At 46.7% G+C, this 16,346-nt stretch overlaps 1 pseudogene; it reads left to right on the forward strand.

The window, feature by feature from the left end:
• The first annotated feature begins 3,538 nt into the window (after positions 1 to 3,538).
• The window catches only part of LOC144148304 (uncharacterized), a 112,785-nt pseudogene continuing 99,977 nt past the window's right edge, over positions 3,539 to 16,346 (forward strand).

The following is a 16,346-nucleotide window of genomic DNA, read 5'->3' on the forward strand; positions in this document are numbered from 1 at the left end:
AGAGCATTCATAATACAAACTCGGCGTGAATAGTCCAAACAATGTATTATCCTGCATTGGAAAACTCACGCAAAATTATTGCAAATACCAATCGTGAAGACGTTAGCTCATATGCATATTGTATTTGGGGCGGTCGATTAATAAACGCAGTGTATTAGCGTATATAACATTATCTTTAATAACCACACCCCTTATTGGTTCAGGCTATTGAAATACCTATGGCAAGCATATATTTCCCTTCTGTGAAACAGAATTCGCGAATAGAGGCCACAATTTTAGCCTTTTTGTTACCGTTCTGAGAGGTATCTCCAAGGTAACAAGTAGGATACGCAGAGTCTCCGAGACCGTCAGGGGCAATAATAAGATATAAGTGGTCATGAGAACGATTGTTTGCACTTTGAATTTCACCCTCTAGTCACAAGCGATTAGTATGATGAGTAGAGCAATGTCGTCCATGCAATAGTACACCCTTGTTTACCATGTGTTATCGTTTTTCAGGCGGTTGAGCGCCTGATTGGCGGGTAATTTTTTACGAGTGCTTTAGGCTCATCTTAGTTCTCGCTGATCTTAGTTCTCCCGTGTTCACGCGCACTAACCATCCACGCGATTTTGGGGGCTATGGACGTGCGCAGTCATCACTTCCTCCTAGACAGGATGCCTTCCAGCAATCTCGGCGCAACAACTCTCCGGCCTCTGAGATGAGTGCACACCCCCGACTTAGTGCGTACGGTGGTTCCCTCTCCACAACGTCGCTCGCCCCCGCCGGGAAACTAGCCGGCGAAGCCGATGGGGTTGAGGTCGCGGAACAGTCTTCTTCGGAAATACCTCTTCCTGTCTTAATTTAAAGAACAAAGTGGACTTTATAATTGATGGAATTCCCGTAAGCGCTTTAGTGGACATTGGGTCTACGGTTTCGGGTATGAGTTTGAGATTTAAATGGAGTTTAACGCCAAAGTTTATGTTTCATTGGGATCAACCGGTTACATTTCGTGGAGTTGGAGGCGAAGTGTTGTGTCCGCTTGGGACCTGTTTAGCAGGTGTGCATCTCGGTGGAAAGGTGTTCAAGGCAGATTTCACTGTACTTCCCCGTTCCATACAAGATATCATATTGGGTATTGACTTCCTCAAAGAGTGTAGCACTACTGGTGAGTGGGCGAATGGAGAAATTCACCGGCCAGACGATGTTCCTTCACCCCTGTGGACGACTGAACTGATATCGCCACTCTTTCTGGGTTGGAAGGCTATGCCATACTAGCGCTTTCGGAAATAATTATGGTTGTCACTTCGCCCACGATCCTTTCAGGCCCTTTCGAAACCTTGGTGCAGCCACTATATGAAAGCCGTGCCCAAATGAACCTACTGGTTCCGGGCAGTGTCGTCTCAGTTGCCGGTGGCCGTGCCAGATTTTGGATGGTGAACTGCTTGAACGAAACCACTGTGATTCCCCAGGCCATGAAAGTTGCTTGGTACGAAGAATATGCCAAACCGCAGTTTCTGCACTGACCGATGCCCTTCATTCTCTGAATCCTTCTCCCCATGAAGCAACGTTCATTGGAATGATTGATAAATCTCTCCACTCTGACGAACGCCGGTATCCCTAGAGGAGTCGTTGTCGGTACCCTGCTGTATTTCATTTTTCCCAGACCCGCTCCATGCTGTCGTTTCCTAAATCCCGGGCGCATCACGCAATAAATACCGCATCAGCAACACCAATTCGCCAGAAAACTTATCGAGTATCACCATCTGAGCAGAAAGTTAATAATGACCAAGTCGGCGAAATGTTGAAACAATGCGTAATTCTGGAGTCCTCGAATCCTTCGGGAGCCCCCGTTATTTTTTGAAGAAGAAAGACGTCTCCTGGCGGTTTTGTGTTGACTACCGCCTCCTGAATGCTGTCACAGAAAAGATGTATATCCTTTACCACGTGGTGACGACGCGGTTGACTGCCTCCACTAAGCTTCTTACTTGTATTCCTTCGACTTAAGATCCGGATACTGGCATATTCCCATGCATCCAAGCAGAAGAGAAAAGACGCCTTTCGTCACACCGGATGGGCTTTACGGATCTACTATTATGCCCTTTGGCTTGTGTTATGCGCCTGCGACCTTCGAACGGTTCATGGACACAGTTTTGCGTGGTCTGAAGTGGAACATACGCATTTGCTATCTGGATGAAGTCGTCATTTTCGGTCTCACTTTCGACGAGCGTAATGCTAGCCCAGCTGTTGTGCCTGACTACATACAGAACGCAGGCCTCGTATTGAACTAAAAAAATATCGCTCCAGCGAGTGTCAAGCCCTTGTTTTAGAGCTTTTGGTTGACAAGGATGGTGTGCGACCAGACCCGCACAAGACTGAGGCTGTCGTGTGCTTCAAAGAACCAGAGTCTGAAAGGGTTTAATTTCTTGGCCTCTGCTCGTATTTTCCACGCTGATGCCATGACGATGCCACTGTGGGCCACATGGAACTTGCACGGAGGCTTCACCGCACGGGGCAGCGCTTTTAGTGGCCCAAAATGCGTCAGGTGACGAAACAATACGTCGCGGGTTGCCCCGAATAAGAACAGCACAAGACTCCTGCACCAAGGCCACTTGGCCAACTGCAGCCGGTAAACCCACGGCACTCTCCATTTGAGAAAGTTGGTATCGACCTGCTCGGCCCATTCCCATGGTCATCGCACGGTAACCATTGGATAACTGTCTGCGTGGACCACCTTTCCCATAACACAGAGACAGCTGCTCTCCCATCTGCGACTACCACCGAGGTCTCATACTTTCTCTTGCACCGTATTCTGCTTCGCCATGGCCAGCCTCACGTCATCACGAGTTACCGTGCGTGGCAATTCACCGCTGATGTTGTCGAAGAACTACTGCGGCATTCTTTCTCGCAGCTTCGGCACTCAATCCCTTATCATCCGCGAACGAACGGCCTCACTGAGCGCACCAATCGTACACTTAAGAGCATCATAGCTATGTATATTGATTCCAAACACAAAAACTCGGACGTCATCTTGCCCTTCATTACGTACGCATATAATACCGCTCACCACGAGACAACAGGATACAGCCCTTTCTACCTGATTTGTGCGTGTCTACCGTCGACAACTTTGGGCAAGATTTGTGTGTTTTTTCTTAACGATGTCCCCAGCGTAGCCAAGGCTCTCGGCCTCCCTGAAGAAGCCCGTCGAATCGCTCGGTTACGTACACTGGCATCGCAAGACCGGTCGAAGTTGCGCTACGACAGCTGCCACCGAGGCAAGTCGTTCAGAAGAGGAGATTCTGTGTGGCTTTGGACCACCCTCCGCAGACGCGGTATTTTGTCAGAAGCTGCTGGCACACTACAGAGAGCCATTGGTGGTTCTGAAGCGTATAAGCGATATGAACTACGTCATCTCACGGCTTCTTAGAAATGGCAGACAAAGCAACAAGTCTCACACAGTTCACTTCTAACTTCTCAAATCCTACTAGTCTAGCGACATGCCTTGAGTGGCCCTGAGGGCAACGTCTCCACCGGGCGCAATGCTGTGTACTCACGGTCCGCATGGTCAAGGGACCCAAAGAATTGTCCAACAAGTTTGAGAAGCTGCTGTCAAGGCAGAGGAAGGTGAGGTTGCAAGCGTTCGCGGATGCAGTCGGAAATACTGAGTATGGCGGAAAAAGTTTTCTGAAAGATCGAACAAAATTGCTAGCAATATCTTTTGATAAAGCATAAGTAAATTGCGCGCACCAAGCAAAAGCCAGCCATCTGTAACAACATAAGAAGCCACCGCTTCGAGCACCTCTGTGCCGGCGACTCGCTGCCTTTGCGCTGCGAAGGCTATCGGGTTTCTGCAAACCACGAGGGGACACTCCAAACAGACGACGGCCGTTCCAATCACAACAAGGTGGGGGCTGGTGTTAGTCATGAATGTTGCTTCTTGTGAAAACTTTACCACTTAAACGCACCGTAAGGAAGTTTACAAATCGCTACCGAATCCAGACTACTCAACGTTCCAGAAACGTCAGTAGCCGAAACGACGACGCGAAAGCCTAGTTACGAAAAAACGTTACTTAACTTTTTGGCACGCCTACCAAAAGTGACAAGCAGTGGCCATGAAATATTGAAAAAATACAAAATTCAAACTGGGTCCTATGTGCCTTGACCTGGACAATGAAACGTGTGTAAAAATGCGCTTTCTTTGTGGGACCACGGTACTCATTGCGGCAACGCAAGTACTTAACATGTGCAATCGTTTTCATTTTTCGCCTGGATCCAAAAACGGCGTTCGCACTGGGAAACCGAATCCTGTCAATAAAGCATGTCAAATTTTCCGTACCATCCCGAATATCGGAGAACGGTTTTGGCGCGGGCTTCTTACTACGACGAAAAAGGCATAATTTTGTGGCTCTTACTAGTTGCCTGGAAAGACTAATTTATAGAGTTTGCCACCCCCCCCCCCTACCCTCGAAAAAATAACAAGAAATCCAGGTACTCGCCTATCCGTTCGTGTTCAACCGGGCTATGCGCGCAATAGACACACCAGCCCGATTGGCATGGCGCCGCTGCTTGGCTGGCCTTCCCGGTGGCCCTAATAAACCCATCGCATTCGCAGTTGCTTCCACTTTTACACCGACCTCGAACCACACATTTCATGTCAGCGGGAGCGAACGTGGTCAAGAAAGTGTGAACGCCCGGAACTGAGCATGAACTACACAGAGCAAAAGTCAAAGCGCGGGACCCTAACTTGCTACACGCTGAAATTCCTCCATCTGCGTACGTGCGCAATAGAGACAAATCACCGGACCACAACTCGCCGCGCGTAAACATTTTTCCACTCCTACTGCGCATGTGTGCGGAAGATGTTTTAAATGTTTTTTCGGCTTGCTCCGCGTCGTCGGGCGCGCAGCGTCGGCCACCGCGAACGAAGATCGCGGGCCATTGTGTAAGGAGCAATACGCGCACGCGCCGCAAGCCACTCATATCGCTCGGAGCTTCACGATTGCCTCCCTTTTTTACTGCAAAACAGCATAGGTCGAACCCACCTCTCTGCCCCCCCCCCCTCCCCCCAGCTTTTATTCCGGTGTCATCGATTTACTCGGCGCCGCTTCGGGGCTCCTCCTCACCATCGCTGGGACGTATTTCACAACTATTTTCCCCTCGGTTCCACCGATGCCCCTTTGGCAAGTTGCGCAGTCGTCAGAGCTAACGGCGGTATGCGGTTCAGATCATTGCGAAAACTAACGGAAGTACGGATGGGCGTGAAAATGCACTACACTCCCTAATATGAAATTTGTGTGCAGCGTGAGCTGCAGTCTTCTCCGTCACGCTGCATTTTTGCTGAGTCTCAGGAAGGGTTCGCGTGATCAGCGAACGTAAGGCGGCGTGCGCTACTCTGCTGATACTTCGCAGTGCACTACCACCGCGGGCCAGCATGGTGCAAATCGTATTTGAACCTCCCGCGCAAATGTCATGTGGTTGGAATTAGCCCCGCACAAGGGACATGTTGATTGATTGTAGGTTTTGACGCGCCGGCGCAATGCAGGCTATGAGTCGCGACGTAGTGAAGGGCTTCGGATTAATTCTCACCACCTGGGGATCTTTAACGTGCGCCGAAATCTCGAACATAAGGGCGTGTTTGCTTTTTACCTCCATCAGAAAATCGGCCACCGTGATCGGGAACCGAACCCGCACAAGAGACCAGCAAGCATGTTGTTGCATATCGTGTTTGAACCTCCCTCGCAAACGTCGCGTAGTTTGGATTGGCGCAGAATGAAACAGCGTCTGGGGAAAGTGTCAGGGGAGGGCACTCCTTGGTGGCAACACATCAAACATGTGTGAGGGAATGGCAGTGACAGAGATGACTCCGTAGCCGCAGATGTCGTACTCCACTTCATCCTTCGCTACAGGCTCCTCTCCACTTCCTTCCTTACGTCGCTGGTGCATTCCTCTCTCGGTAACGCGGTCATATAAAGACGATGCTCCCGCGAAGACGAGATAACTGCTGTCGAACGACTGCTCCCTTAAACAACCGAAAACCGCCGTCGCCCTTTCACTCAAATTCACTTCGCCAAGTAGCTGCGAATTCCTCCCGGTAGAAGAGAAACTTCTCTTGCTGGAACACCGGCTTGCACCCATATTTCTTTTTCAGATTGGAAGGCCTTCCGAGCGACATTTTCGCGGGTGTCTTTCTTGCCTAAGTATGCGCCATCATGGGTTGCCGGTTTATGCGCGCAGGGTTTGCGGGTACAAAAAAGGCGCGTGCACGCACAGCTAGCCTTCATGGACCAGATTTAGGGGAAATCCCCAAGGTGGAGTAAGTTTCTGTAAAGGAAAGTTTGACATCCACCTAAATGCAGCCATACGGCTACAAAGGAAAGCTATACAGCTTTCTCGGAAACTTCGCAGTTTAAGAAAAATTCGTCCTGGTCCCGCCACGGACAAAATGACAGTTGTGCTTGTATTTAGATGTCGAAATCACATGGCTCACTGCAGTTATTCACCTGTCCTCTTCAATCGAGTGGTTCGGGTGTGGGTCGAGGTGTTGCAGAGACATCTTACACACACAGTAAGCTGCATACGAGGTGGAGGGAAAACGGACAGCCACATGCTTGTACGCGAGAATTGACCTCAATGGCTTCCAGATTTTAAATCGGTATGGGATGGATGCTTGCCGTTCGTTTGGAGGAAGAAGATGAAGAATCGAAGCGTTTGCTCGAACACAAGCGCGAATGCGTGCAGAAACAACGGAAAGCTGCTGGCACCGCCGTTGCCGCCTGAAGTTCTGCCCGTGGAGTAGCGACGAATCATTCCCGGATGAACAGCAACTTGCCCGCAACTGTCTGCTTCCGCCCTTAGACAAACAGTAAGATATTTACGGCGCGGGAAGGACACAGGCAGTTCCATGTTATGGGCAAGAACAAAGCCTGGATCCGTCAGAGGTTCATTGAGCTAATTGGCTAGGAAATATGCTCCATCGCAAATTAATATAAACGTGTTTTGTTTCGTGCACTCTGTGGACTGGGTCAAGCTTTGCAGGTAATCTTTCTTGATAAAGTGGAAGGGCACTACTTTTTTCTTTATTTTCTGGCGTCAGGCTGCATGCTAGTTTATAGCCGTGACAGGGGTCGTTGGCGCACCCTATAAGCGTGCTGCAACCACCTGAGGTTTTGTTACGGTAAAGAAGTCTCTCAGGCCTTCTTATATCACCTTATTGAGACTGCCCACCACCTAAAAATAGGACGCCTTTCGGGATGCGACTCAGGGTGTACCGACGTGTGGGTTTGGGTGCCCTGAATTAAAAAAAAAGTGTTTTATAATGGCGAACGCGTCACGCCGTATTTACCTTCCAGCTTCTCGAATTCAAGTACTGAAGATAGGCTTATTAACACCTACTCGTTCACTCCCTTTGTCCTTCTTCAATTTCCTTCGCAATATGCAGGAGCCGAACCTCCGCACTCGTGGATTAAAATCGGCGAAACCTAATTTTCAGGTGACCCGTAGAAACACACCGCGTAAACTTTACTTAATGACTCAAATGTGAGCCGAAGCGTTGTTATGCTTCTTCACACTAGAGAGACGGTGAGTGTTTTTCTGTTTTTTTTTTTTTGGGGGGGGGGGTTGTACCGTGGCCCGCCTAAAGTGGGGCTAGGCTTTATGGTTACAGTTGGAAAAGCTGCTTCTTGTTAGGCAGCAAGAAGTGGGCTTCATACCTGGAATACTTGATAAGACCATGAAGTGGTATTGGATACGCGGCGTGCAACATTGCTGGCCAGAAGCATCGGTGTTGAAGAGAATCTCGTTTCTCTTGTCTATGAAGGGAAGAAATGAGCGTCAATGCCTTCTTCTTTTCAGTATTTAAAGGGGAGATGCTTTGGTATTAACGGCCTTGTTAGCTCTGTGCACATCTTTGTCCAAACGCCGCGCCTTCATTCCTCAGCGCGTACAAGAATTGTTGTAGTGGCTAAACTCAAATTCAATGTGTAGGCAAAAAAAAGCATTAAAGCCAACACCGAATAATGTAGTGCAATGTGAATCGGTAACGAAACGCATACATGTCCTAACAATAAAGGCGACCACAAATGCTTTTTCACCAACTTCGTCATTATAAAAGTAAACCAACGTAAAGGCCATCCTACCGCAGCAGTGAAGCTTGTTCCAAAAATAGTTTGAGTGCCATCAACTTGTTCTTGCATGGTGTCACAAACTTCTTTCCCTCTAAACCGACGGAGCCAGTGCGACTACAAAGTTCAAAACGCCAAAGTGCGTTGTGGCTTCCTTGTACCTTAGGCTTTTTGCATGTGTAGCGCCACCAACCTCCCTCCATTCCGTTCAGCGTTCCATCCGCCCTTGATAAGAAAAAGGGTTTTAAGGTCAGAACACTTTTGTTATCTGCAGGAAACTGACTTTCTCGTGGTGTTAAAGTGAACGTTCCTTCGAAGGAACAAAAGAAGTGAAAGCCATCAGGATACGTGTGCCCCCTTTAAGAAAGAGAATTACAACCCACCAAAAACATTTAAGTGTCTGGTGGGGCCGGTGGTGTAAAGGCAAAACACGATAGAACGGAAACGTAGATTGGCATACCCCTATACCTCCGCTACCACCCAAAAAAGGTGTACACGTCTGTTAAACCAAACTGGACACGCGTGGTGAACGATAACATTCACGTGTTTCTAAGATACCGTAATCGTGAATGCGTTTATGTGGCTTTTTTTCACTGGCTGTCACGCTCCATCATTTTTTATCATCACCCTCATTATCATCATCACCAGCAGCCTATCTACGCCCAATGCATGGAAAAGGCGTCTTCCATTATTCTCAAATTATCCCGGTACTAAGCTGATTGCGACCAATTTATCCTAGCAAACTTCTTCATCTTATCTGCCCATCTAACCTTCTGCCGCGCCCTGCAACGCTTGCCTTCTCTAAGGATCTATTCTGTTTCCCTTAATGACCAACAGTTATCTTGCCTTCGCAATACATGCCCTGCCCACGTTCATTTCTTCTTCTTAATTTCTACTGATATGTCCTTAACCCACGTTTGTTCACTTGCCCACAAGGCTTTCTTCTTGTCCCTTAATGTTAGACCTATCATCTGCCGTTCCATTGCTCGCTGTGTCGTGATCAATTTAATTTGAACCTTCTTAGTGAGCCTCCAAGTTTCTGTCTCGTAGGTGAGTACAGGTAAGATGCAGCTCTCGTACACTTTCTTCTTCTGGGACAATGGTAAGCTGCCATTCATTATCTGAGAATGCCTGCCGTATGCACTTCACCCCATTCTTGTCCTTCTAATTATCTCTCCCTCATGGTTGGGATCCGGGGTCACAGCTTGGCCCAAGTAGATATATTCGCTTATCACTTCCACTGCCTCGCCACCTATCACAAACCGCTCTGCTGTCCCGAGGTTACTGATCATTACTGAACTTTGCTTTTCTGCACATTAATATTGAGGCCCATGGTTCTACTCTAATTTGTCAGGTGCGGAAAGCATGCTTTGCAATTTGTTACCCGAGTTACTTAGCAAGGCCCGTCATTTTTAAAGTGTCGCAAACACGCCAATTTTTTACGGTGTAGAGAGTTAAGCATGGCATTCACCAAGCAACTACACGACCGCCATCGCCACTTAAAAGCACAAGCAGGCAAAAATGCAAACATGAACAATTCACTTCATTAGGCTCGGAACTATTGCAGTGACCCTAAAACAAACTTATTTTGCAGAAACACTACCTTTTGTGGAATCTTCCGTCTTCCCATTGTACGCATTCCCGTACATCGAAGCCAAGGACCACTAGCACCTCAAGGAGGTCCTATACGAGGCGCAGTCGATTGTTCTCTCAGTAACCTTGGGCAAGCGGGACTGGTATTGTGAAAAGAGGTAAAGACGGAAAAAAGCTAGTGACAAGACCTAAAGGCCAAACGCGTCAGTCTGACCACTTCTCCACAGGGAACGTGACGACATAAAGAATCGGTCGTCTGGCGCATTTTTCATGCTTTTCCCGCCTGCTACGGCCGAGCAGTCCCACAAGACCAGCTACTAACACTCCGGTGCCTTGCAGCGTTCTGTACACGCGGCTGCTAGAACAACACAGCTCCTCCTTCTGTCTGTTCGAACGCCACTCCGACGACATAACTCCACGGTACTCATTTTAGAGAAATATTGTTGCCAATTGCGTTGTTTACTTCTAACATTCGCCCACATTGTTTTTTGTGTGGATACAGAATTTTGGATTCCCTTCGTATCTTCAGGGGGTTGCTTCGTTGGTATAACGAAGAAAAAAGCGTCGCTTCTTCAATACTTCACAGGATTCTCCTGTAGGAAATTTTCTTGGTGTTTCTTCCTTTGTTAGGTTTACGGCAGTCCCTCGCGAAATACTTCGCAGGAGAAAGAAAAAAGAAGCTCGATAAACGGGTCCACGCTACACCGTCAGAATTCACAGAGCAAAACTTTCTTCGCAAATCACGGAACGGTCCCGAAACTTTGGAGTCGTATTTAAGCTTCTCTCGCTCCTCCGAGGCATTAAAACTTCGATAAGGCGTTCCATGCAATGCATTTCATGAAATCTTAAGTCACTGCTATGGTGTCCTTACAAAACATCGAAATTTTAAAAGGCTCCAGTATTCCCCACTGTTTCGCGTTCTTTGTTTCCTTTCTTTTGAGTTGCTCCTGCTGGAGGCGGTTTATCACAGCCCCTCCATTTCTTCTCATCTGACACACGCCGGCTCAGGAATTCAGGGCTTTTCTCCCCAAGTGCTACAACGTGAATACAAAGGTCAGCATAGTTTTTTGTACCACGCCTGTTATGCATAAGAGCCGCGCTTGTGGGTAATCGGCGTGTAACGCAGAAGTGAGAAGCGGAGTTTTGAAAATATTTTCTAGTCGTTTTTTTTTGCGAGGGGGGGGGTGTAGCTCCATGCAAAATGTTTTCTTTATGACGGGGGATTCAAAAAATGTTTCAAATACTGGAAATGTCACGCCGCTTGGAATTGTAAATTTCTTTGGCAGATCTGGAACAATCATAGTAGTTTCCAAAGTACCGTCTTAAGGAGGGTTTGATAGGTCGATCGTAATAAACAAACAAAATAACTAATATGTCACAATACCCCTAAATATTTCTCTACAGGTGCAAGCCAAATCGCTAAACAAAGATACGCTCTACATTCATTAAAAAATGTCAAGGACATAATAAATTGGAACAATAAAAATATTTAAAAGCTATCCAAACTGGAATACGGTGAGAGCTGGCGGCCTCGCTCCCGTTTTCGGAGGAGCGGCAGTTACGCCAAACATTTTTTCTGTTTTTTTCAGAACAAAACGGTAAATTCTCCATGGCTGGCAGGGACTTATCGCTTCTTCGGCAGGCTTTCACGCCTGTCACAAAGTGGACCGTCCCAGTCGAAAGACACAACAGGAATTTCTGTCGCACAACAGAAATTTCTGTCGCACGACAGAAATTTATGTCGCACGACAGGGATTTCTGTTGGGACTACAGAATGGTCTGTCGTGCGACAGGAAGTTCTGTAGTAAAACTACAGAAAATCTGTCGTACGACACGCATTTCTTTCGCACGACAGGAATTTCTGTTGGGACTACAGGGTGGCCTGTCGTGCGACAGAAATTTCTGTAGTACAACTACAGGAAATCTGCCGTACGACAGGCATTTCTGTCGTACAACAGGAATTTCTGTTGGGAATGCAGGATGGTCTGTTGTGAGACAGGAATCTCTGCAGAATGATGACAGAATTTCTGTCGCACGACAGAAATTTATGTAGTACAAGAGACATATCTATCATGCGACCGACATTCTGCAGTCCCCACTTCAAATACCTTTGTAATAGAACTACAAAATTTCTGTCGCATGAGACATTTCTTTTGTACTACAGTTATTGTGCAACACCCTGTAGGCACTACACAAACTTCTGTTGGCCCACAGACTGTCCTTCAGCCACTACATTCAGCATTCCGTAATTACCATTATTATCTGCCATGCGACAGATCATTTTCTAGTCCCTGCAGATTTTTATAGTGTGAAAGAGAAGTTTAGATCCATTGCGAAAGTGTCACATGACAGACCGTTCAGTATTGCTACAAAATCTCTTGCTTACCCTGTCGGAAAACCCCGCGTTTTCCGGCATTAGGAGAGCGATGGGATAGCCCGGAAAGAACGTAATACACAGGAAAACGCCGCGCTGAACGACAGCAACGCGGGGAGGTTGCTGGAGAGCATCGAATAACATGGGGACATTGCCTTTGGGGACAGGGCTTCAGCCAATGCGGAAGGGATAGCACGAACGGGATAGTACGGGATGGTATGGTGCCGCTGCTTGGCTGGACACGGGAATGCCGCGCGCGGCGATCGACGCAGATGCTCCGAAACTTGGTGTTTGCGGCCCGTGCGGTGCCGCAAAATCCCACTTTTTTAGCGTGCGCTGCACGGAAACAATGCTGCGTGCGAGTGACGGTCATCTCGTTCAATTGCATTGCAAGCGTCTGTTGTAATGAACGTTTGTTGCATTACGGCCATTAGCATTCCAGCCGTATTGGAAAAAACGTTCGCTACAAATTTGCAATTAAGAACACAACTTAGCACAAATCACACTAATGTTGGAGCATCTAAGCGTAGCCCCATAATGAAAAAAAATGGATACATAGAGAACTTCGGAAATTCCTTGGGTTCTTTGAGTGAATTGCAAGTGCAATAATTGTACTGTGGACAATGTTTGATAAAAGAATCAGGCAACAAGGGTAGCCCCTCGGCAAAACGGACGCATAAAAAACAAGCAAGATGTGCTTTTTGAAGACGTGGTGTAATAATTGCAGTGCACATTCTGACATGTATTTCTGGGTGTCTTTGAGAGCCCCATTGTTTCATTCTGCGTGCTGTTGTTTTATTTTTTTTAGCGAGCAATTTGTTTATTTTAACGCGAAACATGTGTCCAATCAAGCCGAACTAGTTAAAATAATATTTTAAAAACAGCCAACCAGTTGCCGCTACCTGTGTGAAAAAAAAAAAGAAAAAAAGAAACGGCGCCAGTGAACTCGCTGCATTACCGAGATGTGTTAAAAAAATCAATGTAGAAAGAAAGAAAACGCGCGCCTTCCCTCTAGCCCGGCCCTTCGGAAGAAGTTCGGGGAAGCATCGTCACCACTGAAGGCATGTCGCGGCGCGGCAGAACTCGCGGGACAGGGAGACCACAATACGAAGAATCGAGAGGGGTGCGGAGGGGTCGCGAAACAACTTCTCGTGATCGGCCGGTTCCCTCCTTACCCTTCCTTTGTTCCCTCCTGCTTTTCGTCTCCCGGTCAAAATTTGCGGTGGCTGCGTGACCCAGTGGCTCGGCCACATTTCACATCGGCGCTTTGCCTAGTTGAAGTTAGGCTTAACTTTTTTGTAAAAACGTGCATCTTATGTCTCCGCGGAGTGTCAGCAGCAACATTTGAAGCTTCGGAAGCTGTGGTAAAAGCAAGATCAGTGGTCCGGATTTCAAGCATCTCGATGTGAGGACTCCTCCAGGGACGACTAACCGGGGTGCTTGCGATAATTGGCACTTGAATATGAGTGAATGCGACGAATCTCGCAGGCAGCGTGATTTGGAATACGTGCGATGTGCTTCGACAATCGACTGAACTTGCCACGATCCCTGCGTGACTTCGGCAGGTATCGTGCGTGCATACTCTTCAAGATAGTGCAACACCACAGAGACGTGCGCTTTTCGCCACAGGATACCCTTCCACGCCTTGCTGTGCGAATGCAACGGAACAAGGTTCACAAAGGCAAGCATTCCAGCTAAAGATTGACTTTCCATTTTAATTTTCTCACGTTCGCTCACGTTTTGCAGTGTAAAAGAAATATTTGTTCACTTGTGTTTTCATGGCGCTGACTAATAGAAGGAACGAATTTTCGAACGGTTATTGTCGATGCTCGTTTAATATTTTTTTTTCTATAGAATAAATTAGCTTTTATGAACAGGTTGAGCGTCATTGATGGGACGCGATTTGGCCCTGCTTCCGAAGCACGGCCAAATCAGCTGAAAAGTGCCCAAATGAGTCTGGGTAAATTTTGTAGCGCTACTGAGGTTTCCCTGAAGGAATGACTTCTGTATTTCTTGTTAACAGCTACGCGGGTTTGCAATTACACGGCTATTAAAGAAAAAAAGGCCGGGCGTGTTCCAGCGTTACGTTCCAGCGGCTGCTAGATCCACGAGTTTCGCCGACCGGCGTGTACCAGCGTCCAGGTTCCCGTGAATTTGCAGCAGGCGCAGTTTCGCATGACGTGTGGATGAAAGCTGTTTTGTACTAAAAGAAATTATAGTTCTGACCGTTTCCAAGTCAGCACGATCATGGAGCATACAAATAACGCGCCCTATTTTGTTTTTATATTTGGCAATAAAATAAATATTATTTGTTTGGTTTATCAGCAACATAAGAGGGCAGTAAAAGCCTCTCCATGACAAAAAGTGAAGCCACGGTAGTGCCCAGGAACAGTGTTGTAAAAAGAGGAAAATAAAATGGATAAGCACCGCAAACTGCTTTTTCTTTCGGACTGTGATCAGGCATGTGCAGTCTGCGTAACATCAAACTTTTGTATTGCATGCATGAATGTACCACTAGTTGCATTGCTTAAATGCCTTTTGGTACAGCTTTCTGAAATCAGTTATTCACTGAAAACAATTTCAAGCTTGTACCAGAAAGGCAAGAATGACCCCAAATGCTTATGTTTGTTGGTCATATTTTAATTGAAATTGTTATTGAAATTTTGAAATTGAAATGAAATTTTATTGAAATCCTGCATACTTCAGGTACTTAATAGAAAAAAACATCGCGGGAAGTAAATTTCTTATGCCAAACAAGTTGAAATTGGAGACATGACAGGATTTACTACAGACTACAGAACAGGATTTACTACAGACTACAGGGCAGGGATTTACTACAGGACAGGATTTACGAGAGACTACAGGACAGGATTAACTACAGACTACAGGACAGGATTTACTACAGAATACAGGACAGGATTTACTACAGACTACAGGACAGGATTTACTACAGACTACAGGACAGGTTTACTACAGACTACAGGATGTCCCATTCCCTCACAGGATCATTCTGTCGTATTTTTCTGTTGTGTTTTTCGACTGGGGTGCTGGCATGCGCAGAACCCGCGTCCAAGTAAATGGCAAGCGCCGAGTTTTGCACCCAAAGACAATGATGTGCGCCAAGCATGCGATGACAGCTCTTTCACGTTCACGCCGGCTTCATATCCCAGTCGAAAAACACAACAGAAAAATACGACAGAATGATCCTGTGAGGGAATGGGACATCCTGTAGTCTGTAGTAAACCCTGTCCTGTAGTCTGTAGTAAAGCCTGTCCTGTATTCTGTAGTAAATCCTGTTCTGTATTCTGTAGTAAATCCTGTCCTGTAGTCTGTAGTTAATCCTGTCCTGTAGTCTGTCGTAAATCCTGTCCTGTAGTCTGTAGTAAATCCTGCCCTGTAGTCTGTAGTAAATCCTGTTCTGTAGTCTGTAGTAAATCCTGTTCTGTAGTAAATCCTGTCATGTCTGTTTTCGTAGTAAATCCTGTCATGTCTGCAATTTCAACTAGTTTGGCATAAGAAATTTACTTCCCGTGATGTTTTTTCTATTAATTACCTGAAGTATGCAGGATATGCATAACAATTTCAATAAAAATATGACCAACAAACATAAGCATTTGGGGTCATTCTTGCATTTCTGGTAAAAGCTTGAAATTGTTTTCAGTGAATAACTGATTTCAGAAAGCTGTACCAAAAGGCATTTAAGCAATGCAACTAGTGGTACATTCATGCATGCAATACAAAAGTTTGATGTTACGCAGACTGCACATGCCTGATCACAGTCCGAAAAAAAAAGCAGTTTGCGGTGCTTATTCATTTTATTTTCCTCTTTTTACAACACTGTTCCTGGGCACTACCGGGGCTTCACTTTTTGTCATGGAGAGGCTTTTACTGCCCTCTTATGTTGCTGTTACACCAAACAAATAATTTTTATTTCATTGCCAAATATAAAAACAAAATGTGGCGCGTTATTTGTATGCTCCATGATCGTGCTGACTTGGAAACGGTCAGAACTATAATTTCTTTTAGTACAAAACAGCTTTCATCCGCCCGTCATGCGAAACTGCGCCTGCTGCAAATTCACGGGAACCTGGACGCTGGTACACGCCGGACACGGAAACTCGTGGATCCAGCAGCCGCTGGAACGTAACGCTGGAACACGCCCGACACCACGCCGTGTCTAGCGAATAGCGTGGCCGATGCTCGCGCTCTGCGTTTTTTTTTAATAGCCGTGTAATTGCAAACCCGCGTAGCTGTTAACAAGAAATACAGAAGTCATTCCTTC

This window comes from Haemaphysalis longicornis, unplaced genomic scaffold (genome assembly GCF_048455015.1).
Source record: "Haemaphysalis longicornis isolate Haplotype H1 unplaced genomic scaffold, Haemaphysalis longicornis Haplotype H1 scaffold_8, whole genome shotgun sequence".
Classification (NCBI taxonomy): domain Eukaryota; kingdom Metazoa; phylum Arthropoda; class Arachnida; order Ixodida; family Ixodidae; genus Haemaphysalis; species Haemaphysalis longicornis.